This window comes from Monopterus albus, unplaced genomic scaffold (genome assembly GCF_001952655.1).
Source record: "Monopterus albus unplaced genomic scaffold, M_albus_1.0 scaffold247.1, whole genome shotgun sequence".
NCBI lineage: Eukaryota > Metazoa > Chordata > Actinopteri > Synbranchiformes > Synbranchidae > Monopterus > Monopterus albus.
The window spans coordinates 260,608-271,431 of NW_018128127.1; the positions used below are offsets into that span (position 1 = coordinate 260,608).

Genomic DNA, 10,824 nt, shown 5'->3' on the forward strand with positions numbered 1-10,824 from the left:
CTGTGTCCTTGTGGATAAAAAGACATATCTCAAGTTGTTGATACATCTATTTTATACAATTTGACAAATTACATTAGCCTTGCACTAATTTTTTGCAATGTATCCATTAGGCTGAAAAACATAACACCAACCTTCCATGATGTAGAGCTGACAAGAGTTTTGACAAAGATGCTTTCAATGCTTTTTATTGGCTCAGTTTTTCCTGAATACACTCATGTATTAGAGCTATAGATTCAGATTACAAGAATTTCTCACAGCACATTTAAAATTTGTGTATCTTTCTTCTAAAGTTGGTAGAAAATAACTCAGCCTTGTGGCTTTATTTGGAGGAGAATCAAAGCACAAGAGCACTCAGAGAGCACACATACCTCCGCCAAGGCACAACATTCACTCACGCAAATGGGTCCCTTGTGAAAAATGAGATCCAGAACACAAAATGTGTCCTAAAACCCTTGATCCGGATCAGATCCTGATCATCTTTTAGGGTATGACAGGCGGTTATACGGTGCATCTTGCCTGAACATTTCATTACATTTCTTTATTATAGGCCAAGTTATGGCAGAAAATGTGTTAAATGGGGGTTTTCAATGTTAAATTTAAATGGCCATCAGATTTGGACACTGAATCAGATCCAAACAAAATTTGGTCTGGTAGTAGACAATGCCACCCTACATATGTGTGTTAAATTTCAAATGATTTTGATAACTTTTGATGGAGATATGATCTTTTAAATTATTGCCCCATGTTAAAGATGAGAATTTCTGTGATTTTTTTTTGGTGACCATGACCTTTGGCCTTTTTCAGCCAATATTTAATCACATCTTGGGTTGGTCCCGACCAATGTCTGTACGAAGTATGCTGATGATTCATCCAGCTGTTTGTCCATAATCCTGCTCACCAACCAACAAACAAACACACATACACCTGTAACCAAAAACATACCCCCTCGGTGAAGGTAAAAGGTTTGGCTGGGAGAGGATGATGTAGACAAACGTGGAATACAATGTTTGGTTTTCATTGCTGGGCATATGCATAGGTCACATTAGGGGAAAACAACACATATTTCTCCAACTTCCTCTTGTTTTGAACCAACATTCACTAACAGCAAGGAGCACGTTAGGTTGAGAAAAGATTAGTCATAGTCAAACCAATGCTTTCCCTCCCTTTCAAATCCTCTGCAGCGGCACATTTTTTGTAATGTACAGAGCAGTACATCTTGCCTCAGACATTTCTCCAGAGTGAAATAAAATGTCCTTGCATGGGAAGTATAGAACTAGCAGGAGGGAATATGTGGTGCTTCAAATGAAATCTTTGGGAGAAATAACACATCTGGTTACTCTGCTGCTCTGGTCCAAGGAGAATCATTGGCTAATGTAGGAGACATTTCACTGATATCAGGTAATGAGCCACACAGAAACTAGCCAGACTGAACTTTGGGGACAGTTTAGCTTCTAAAAACTGCCATCCACCAGCCAGACCCCGATATCTTCACATGACACAGAAACAATTGTCAAGTACTGCGGCAATCGGTCAGCTGCTGCATATACAGATACGTATGTTGGGCCTGCATCATTAATAGTCATCACAGGGCATGTCTTTGCATTTTGCTCCTTTGACCTGGTCTGAGCAGGTGGTGACATAAGCTCAAACAATGGTAATCCTTGAGATCCAATGGTAATCCAAAAGTGCTGCTTTTTGTTGACGCACCCGCTGTGGCGCCTCTCTGACTATGGTGCAGTGAAGGTTACACTGAGTTCCTTTCACAGGCAGTCATTGACATTTCTGCTTTTGTTTGTGCTCTGTAGTTTTTGTAATGTCATTTTTGTCAGTTCTATTAAAAGTCTATGGTTAACTGCTTATTTTTTATTTGCTTAGTTTATGTTGATTTCTCATATTTATTCAGTCTCACTTTGACAAAATAATGTAAGTACATTTTATTTTGAGAGCCCCAAATCAACAAATTGCCTCAAATGACTTTACAAGCTGTACAGTTTAACACCTTCTATCTTTAGACCCTCAATCTGGATAAGGACAAACTCCCTGAGACAACTTTGTTGTCAGGAAAACATGATACCACTCATCTTTATAGAAAGAAACCTTATTTGGAATACAAAGAAGTGTTCAGCTCCCAGAGACAAAAAGTGAGAGTGTCAGTTGTCACATGGGTTTTGAAATTACAGAACAAAACAACCATAAATTCACAAATTTCTAATACAGGCTACATGTATGTAAATCAGTCACACTACCTGCACACACTATGGGAAAAGCATGATGTATGTTGTATGAATAGAACAACATCTACACAGCCTGTAGCTGTGCAACATTACAAGAAACCAAAATCATTAAACACTTTTTTTAAATGTGTCATATAGTTAATGTCTTTAAAAAGCTCTCTGAAGTACAGTAACTCTGCTGGTGTACAGTCTGAGCTGTGACATGATCAGCTACTTTTTAGAAGAAAGTAAGCCTGACATTTTGTGAAGTAAGCCTCCTGACAGTACTCACAAAGCTGTCTGCTATGCGATTTAAAAAGTTTTAAACTAATACCCTGTCATATATTTTTCATGTCCTGACAAGTTTTTGTAGAATATCCTTATATAACACTCCACTTGAACACACATCATCTTAGGAATTACTGCTGTCTCTTTAGAGTTTGTTCCAAGTCTGCTCTTTGCCATGTTGACACTGAGGTCATCTTGACCGCCTTCTTGTTCCAGGTATTTCGACAGATGGCAGAGGTTTTTGAGTGCTGAAAAACATTGTCTTGCCTGGATGTGTAATGGTGAAATCTGACTGGTCCTCTGCTCCGTTCATTCCACAGAATGCTGCAGAAACATGAAAATCCATTTCATGGTTCAAAATCACACCTGTCTGCAACAATTTACAGGTATAAATGGGTAACAAATTAAAGTGGAGAGTGAAGAAATAAAATGAATGCAGATACATGCTGACCTCAAACCTTTAGATAACCTTCAAGATACCAAGGAGAAAAGAGCTAAGTGACTTTTACATTTTCATCAATGGATAGAAATTAAGTGATAATGTGAAAGACAGATGAACGGACATGAAGGAACCTGCCGTATCTCTGGAATCACAAACTGTAGGTGTTGATCAGTAAAACTGTTTCCTCCACCAGCCAAAATGTCTCTTGTTCAGGAGTTGAATTAGACACCACCTTTCACCACTGTCTTACATTCAATGATGTTCTGTTTCTGGCATTAGTGCTTCCTAGAAGAAACAGGTTTATGACTCATATTCATCTACAATCCAGAGAAGAATGCCCCCAAACTGCTGGGACACACCAGGAAAATACAGCAGCAAGCCGTATGAAAGGGTAGGGTAATGTAACATGACAAACTGTGGATGTAGATGTAACATTAACATGCTTTTCATTTGGATATTTTTGTGTTGCTATCAGCCAGTTCCAGGATTAATATGGGCAGTCAAACATCTGTAAATGTTTGATCTCACTGTTTTAACATTATCCGACGATTTAGCTTCACCTCTCAAGCTGAATCCAGTGAAGAGGATTTCACTACAAATGTGAGTGAGTCCAACTTCTGCAGAGCAGAGGGACACTGTGTGAATAAAGCACAATTTCCCACAAACCTCACGATAGACGGGAACAACACGTGTAACCATGGTAACTGTACACAACCAGGATGAAGGAAATATAGCCTACAGTAAATATTAAAAATGCAATTTAAAAATGACAAAATCTAGGTTAACTGTAATTTGTTTTTTTGACTAAAACTAGAGCAAAACTAACAAACATCAAAAGACAAAAATTTGACTAAAACTAATATGCATTTTCGTCAAACACCTAAGACTAAAAATAAATCAAATTCGGGTGTCAAAATTGACACTGGAACTCATGAAATAACTCTCTTAAACAGGGCAGAACTGATTGGAGTGAAGGCAGAACGAGCTTAACAGGTGAGGCAAATGATGCGGACGATCAGTCAAGGCAAACTTCAAATATCAGTTCTTGGTTAAGGGAAATACCCACGACAGGTCCTGAATTAAAGGAGCTTTACAAAGGAGCTCTGGTTTAGGGTCCACTTGACCCTCTGGGCTCCTGAGCCTGTGCTATCAGCTCCTTTCAATAAGTCATTAAGGCCAACACCCTACCAAGATGTTTTATATTGGTTTTTCATTTAACTGGGCACCTGACTGTTTATCCATAGAAGTTCAACCTTTAGTAAGGGAGAGCAAAACTAATTTAATTTAGTCCTATGAGCCCAAAACTGTGAGGCTATTAGAGTCAGTCTGTCAGTCCTGGATTAGTTTATTTGTCTATTTGTGCCATAGACTTCCACTGTTGTTTAAAAACGATTACGATCTGTGTATTCTTAACAAATATTAGATCTTGTGTCTCGTAATGAGGAAACACAGTGCAGCGGTACATTTCACTGATGTGTTTGTAATTGTTTTTGAACAATGAAACTCTATGGCAAAGATGAATGAAATAATCCAGGACTGACAGACATTAACCGTGAGCAGAGGCAAGTCATTGTTGGTTTTAATCTCTCTATAGGGAGTGTTTTCATTCCTGTGTTTTCATTCCGGCTCATTAAAAAAGATGAAACTGCGTATTTTGCAACTGTCAGCTTTGTACTCAAATCTGTTGCTGAGATGAAATGGAAGCAACAGTGAAAGTACAGTAAGTCAGTAATGAAATGCTGCTGACAGCGCCATCATTTGCATCGACTAATTTGACTTTTAAACATCTGCATCACTTTACAAAATAAATATATGCCAAAAACAAAGAAAGCCTTTTTAGACTCAAAACTCTTCTCATTATACTAGAATTATTCAGTCAATTGCCTATTATTTCCATCCTGTTTAGCATTTTGCTGAATGCTGCACAGTCAGTGATCCATTTATTAATTGCTTCTAACACACAACAGTATTAAAATGTTTTTCTTGTTTTCAGAAGCGACTCCCTCTAATTCACCAAATATATTTTACTTTACACTGCTCTCTTACTGTCTTTACATGCGAGTGTCCTGCCACTGAATGGTGAGCCAGCCTCCAAAGTCCTATCAAAGCTGTGAATAGCAGCTCTGGCATTATTCTTGACTCTGAAGCCTTGTGTTTTATTCTGGCAAAACACTGCACTGCCACTGACTCTTTTCTTTTGACAGAGAAAATATGACCTTCTCTGTTTCAGTACTCTCCCCACCACTTTACGCTGCCTGCAACCAATTTTCAGGAATAAATAGTAATAAAAGTAAAAGTACTCTAGAGTAGTACCAGCAGAGACTGAAGTGGCTTGATGAGATTTTCCACACTACATGGCTGATTGAATTTCAGGCCTTATATTCTTCAAGTGAACACACAAAGAGTCAGAAACACAACTAGACAAAAATGTTCACGTGCGGTTTTTAGGTTAGGAGCAATAGTTAGTTTAACCATTAGAGCAGCTGTGTGATGAGAGTGATAACTCTTTGGCAAGACAGAAATGCCTTAGTTTGCCGTGCACTGCATTAACATACTGTACATACCTTAGTTAAAGTTCAGCTCAATTAAATTCACGAGATGTTGACTCACAGTGTCATTCAGTTGTCATGTTGTTTTTACCTTATTTGCATCGTATTGAATAAACTCATCTAAATCTTGTTGATGTGTGATGTGCTCTTTTCCAATTTTTCTTTAAAAGGCAACAGAAGCAGGCACCTGATGCAGCTTAGCTCTCTTGAAAAGGTTGACATCTGATGGATTTCTACAGTGAGGATGAATATATGGTTGTGATCATTCATCTTGCCAAATGTGACACATCAGCACAACAGGGTATAACTCAAGGTACATCAACTGCTGTTGACAAAAGAGAGGATATTACCCAAGGGCAAACAGACTAGCATCAGCTCTTAGAGCTTCAACAGCCACAAATTGAGATATGACAGCAGCTAAAGGCATCCTGGAGATTCAGTCTGACATTAGGGGTGACATTTCAAGGTTGGTGCAAGCACTTTTTCATTTCACTCAGTTTGTAGATTAAGATCCTAAATAGGCAGGATATCCAGGTGAACACAAAGTGTAAAATAAAAATTCATACTTATACAAATAAAAAAAACAACTTAAAAATATGTAGTTGGGTTATTTGAGCCTTAATGTGTAATAACTTTGCTTTAACAGTTTGTCTTTATCAAGCTGCTCACAGAATAAAGCATTGCTTTACTCTACAGGCCAAGTGGTGTAAAGTAACTAAGTATATTTACTCAAGTATTTCTTTTTCTCCTACTTCATACTTTGACTTCATTTTAGAGGCAAATATAAACTCTTTACTCCACTACATGCATTTGATAACTTTAGTTACTAGTTACTTTTCAGAATTAAATTAACTATACCAAATACTACCTAGGGTGGTTAGCGCTGTTGTCACACAGCAAGAAGGTTCCAGGTCCAACCCCGGCCGACCTGGGGCCTTTCTGTGTGAAGTTTGCATGTTCTCCCTGTGCCTGCGTGGGTTCTCTCTGGCTACTCCAGCTTCCTCCCACAGTCCAGACATGCAGCTTAGGTTGACTGGTGACTCAAAATTGCCTGTAGGAGTGAGTGTGAGTGTGTGTGGTTGCTTGTCTACATGTCAGCCTTGTGATAGACTGGTGACCTGTCCAGGGTGGACCCCACCTCTCTCCCAATGTCAGCTGGGATTGGCTCCACACCCCCGCGACCCTGTTCAGGAATAAGTGGTATAGATAACAGATGGATGGATGGATATACTATATAATCAACTTTATTGATGCCTGGTGGAAAATTTACAAAATACCCAGCAGTACATCAAATTACAAGCATATAAGTAGTTAAAAATAGCTCCACTTGCATATCATATTTTTGGATTATAATTATTGATGTATTATTGTGCACATCACATTTAATGTTGCAGCTGGCAAAGAGCACATTCCTGTGAAATGTACTATTCTGCATAATGAGTACTTTTACCTTAGGCACTTTAAGTATATTTTGATGCCAAAACCTTTGTATTTTACTTAAGTGACATTTTGGATGGAGGACTTTTACTTGTAACAGAGTATTTTTACACTCTGGTATTGTTGCTTTTACTTAACTAAACAATTTGAGTACCACCACTGGACGTTATACCTAAAAACAAAACTAAATATGACTGGTTATTTTTCAGTGCTTACAAATTGACCTATGACTGCAAACCCTAGGGTTACAATAGAACTATATAACTCTACTGTAAACATGCAATCACAACATCACCTTTAATGGTGAATAAGCATACTGTACAGATGTTTACAAATTAAATGGCAAATTCACAAAATGTCTCAGTCTCTGGGCCTTTGACTTTTGTTGAAGTTGGTGTTGTGATGGTGTTGGTGGAGAGCATTGTCAGACAGCGTATAAAATCTCTCGGTAGAGTTCAGCTGGCTTGTGTACTGGGGCTTGTTGAAGCCATACTATTTACTGTACATCATTTTCATACTTTTCAAATTATTCTGTGACCTCTGTATGATATCCACCCACACTGCACCCAGCAGTCACAGGCTAATCTCCGGTTGTCATTAGCAGAGCCTCCAGTCTAGAGAGTAGTTCTACAGAGTTCACTGAACAAATATAATTACTGGAAATCCACATCAAAAACTAGACGTGAGCAGCGTGTTAACGCTATTGAAGCATCTGATCCATTCCATCCAACTCTGACCTCTGGCCTCTGTTCAGCCTCTCTGTATTTAGACTAGATGTCTGTTTGTCAGTAGCTTAAAGTGCAGCGACCAGACAAACCGTCTTCACCAGAATGACTGATAGTAGAATATTATTGGACAAATAAGTTGTCATGTACTGTAAGCTCAGGAGGAAGATATCAGCAGTGTTTTTATATATGAATTAATTATTTTTATTGGCAGGGGAAATATAAATTAAAAAGCTCACAGTGATTAATCATTACAGATACCAGCAAAAAGGTCTGCAACATATAAATAATTTTACATTTAGAATTGTGTGATTTAAACAGCTCCTTTTGGAGATTATGCTTCTGAATTCTGCTTTTTTTATATGTTGTTGTCCAAAAGCTATTAAAATCACACCAGTGAGCCACACTGTTCCACTGGCTGACATGTTTTTTGGTCCATCTTTTGTTTTTTAGAAGAGAGCTACAAAGGCAAAGGACAACCATCTCTTTTTTCAATCTCTGAAGCAAGAAAGAGTCAAGTGCGCATGAGCACAATTTTCTCAGCAGCAAGGACAGGGACACTAGTCAGAATGGAGAGAAGGATGAATGCAGCCAAACATAGACAGGTCCTTGTAGAAAACCTCCTCCAGAATGCACACAACCTGAGACTGGGGCATTGTTTCATAGTTCAGCATGACAGTGACTTGAAACATACAGCCATGAGAACGCTTGACTGGCTGCGGGGGTGCAAACTCAAGCGACGACTGTTCTGTCCTTGAGTGGCCCAGCCTGTGCCCAGACTTAAACCCTATAAGACATCTGGGGAGAGACATAAACGCTTCCCATCCAATCTGATGGAGTTTGAAAGGATCTGCTAGGAAGAATGGGATAAACAGCCCAAATGTTAGCAAAGACCAAGAAGATACATAGGTGTACCTACTGTCTAAAGCTCTTCTACAAAGTACCAAAATAAAGGTTTGAATACTTAGTAAATGGGAGATTTCACTTTCTGAGTTTTAATAAACCAGCAACAAATTCTAAAAGCATGTTTTCACTTTGTCATTATGGGTTATTGTGTGATTACCAATAATGATTTAAATGTTGAACAACATGGCGCGCGCCCACCGAGGTGAACGTGTTTGCGTGCTCCACTCTTGAATGCCAGTTTTTTTCTTCGTTTTCTTCTTTTTTGTGTGTTTTTTGCTTTTTCCGCAGTGTTGGAGACGGCAGGCGAGGAGGACTCCATGCTAGGCTAAAAGCTCGCGCTACTCGACCACCATTCCCCAGCCTCTTCCTAGCTAACGCACAGTCTCTGGAAAACAAACTGGATGAGCTAAAGGCTAGGATTACAACACAACGGGAAATCAGAGAATGCTGTGCTCTAGTTTTCACCGAGACCTGGCTTTCTGACAGAGTTCCAGACTCAGCGATTCAGCTACAAACACATTCTGTACATCAAAGTGATCGCACTGCTGCTTCAGGGAAGGTAAAGGGAGGTGGTTGTGTGTGTGTTTATTAATAACTCATGGTGCAGAGATGTATGGATTGTTTATAAGCACTGTTCGTCAGACGTAGAGTTTTTATTGCTGAAATGCCGGCCCTGCTATCTAGCCAGAGAGCATAGTGCTGTGTTTTCAGCTGCTGTGTATGTTAGCCCAAGAGCTAATCCCTCTGCGGCTCTCAGCAAACCTTATGATGTCATCAACGCGCTAGAGACTTGCTCACCCCGATGTTGTATTTATTGCTGCAGGCGATATTACCCGGTGCAATTTAAAGACTGTACTCCCCAAATATTACCAACATGTGAACATTGCTGCAGCCACCTCAGAGGACTTTTCTTTCAGCGTACAGGATTATGCTGAGTATGTGACCGGGTACATTAGTACCTGTATTGACAACAATGTGCCCACCATACGAGTCAGGAGGTTTCCCAACCAGAAACCCTAGATAAACAGTCAGGTACACCACATGCTGCATACTCGCTCTCATGCATTCAGATCAGGCCATGAGACGGAGTACAAAGCTGCGAAGTACAGACTGAGGAAAACCATCACAGCGGCCAAGAGGCAGTACAGAGAGAAGCTGAATGGCTTCTATTCTATTGCTGACTCTGGATGGATGTGGCAAGGCCTGCAGCACATCACAGACTACAGGACCACCACCAGCATCATCAGTTCCACAGACAGCCTGCCAGATGACCTCAACACCTTTTACACCCGCTTTGAGACCTCCAGCCACAGCACAGAGAGAAGGCACACACACTGAGACCACCGTTCCCCAAGATCAACCCCTGCAAATTGGCAGGACCGGACAACATCCCTGGGAGGGCTCTCAGGGCATGTGCCAGCAAGCTGGCTGATGTTCTCACCACCATCTTCAACCTCTCCCTCAGCCAGCTATTGGGCTGCATCAAAAATGTGCTTTGCATTGTGTCTGAACACATCTAATTAGTTAACCTGCACAGTGCCACACAGAGCAGTATTCCATGTCTGCATATATGGTGAAAACTTTCCAAATATGAAATATGAAATATTTAAGAAAAAACATTAATAGTTACTGACAACTTCTAAAATCCAATGGCAAAATTAATGCTTGTTTAGTTACAAAGCCATGAGTTTGTGTTTACTGTATCTGCAGAACTTGCCTGAAGATAATCAGGTTTTAATGAATTATTTAGTATCAATAGTATTTCCTCATACAGTCCTTATCAAAGCGCAGATTAGAGCATATTCATTTTCAGAAGTTTATGTCAAGAGAAGAGAATAAAAATGTAAGGAAGATAGTAGCTTAGTTTGTTAAGACTTCTCTTTACTAATGTGATCATTTTCATGATCAATCAGTAAAGCATCACGACAAACACTGGCACCCCACAGGGATGTGTCCTCAGTCCCATCCTCTACACCCCGTTCACCCACAACTGTGTCGCCTCCCATAAAGACAACATCATCCTGAAATTTGCAGACAACACGACAGTGATTGGTCGTATCACGGGTGGGGACGAAGCAGCCTACAGGAGGGAGGTGGCCGGTCTGGTGTCATGGTGCAAGGACAATAATCTCAGCCTCAACATGGACAAGATGAAGGAGATGATAATGGACATGAGGAAGGAGAGGAGATCTCATCGGCCACTGTTCATCCAGGGGCTCGAGGTGGAGAGGGTGAGCAGCTTCAAATACCTGGGCGTCCACATC

At 40.0% G+C, this 10,824-nt stretch overlaps 1 long non-coding RNA gene across 1 annotated transcript in view; it reads right to left on the reverse strand.

Moving 5' to 3' along the window:
* Nucleotides 1-2,643: 2,643 nt before the first annotated feature.
* LOC109972123 (uncharacterized) overlaps nucleotides 2,644-10,824 on the reverse strand; it is a 120,520-nt gene continuing 112,339 nt past the window's right edge. Inside the window, exon 4 of the long non-coding RNA XR_002276640.1 lies at nucleotides 2,644-2,825. This is a non-coding gene — a long non-coding RNA (uncharacterized LOC109972123). The remainder of the gene's footprint in view (nucleotides 2,826-10,824) is intronic.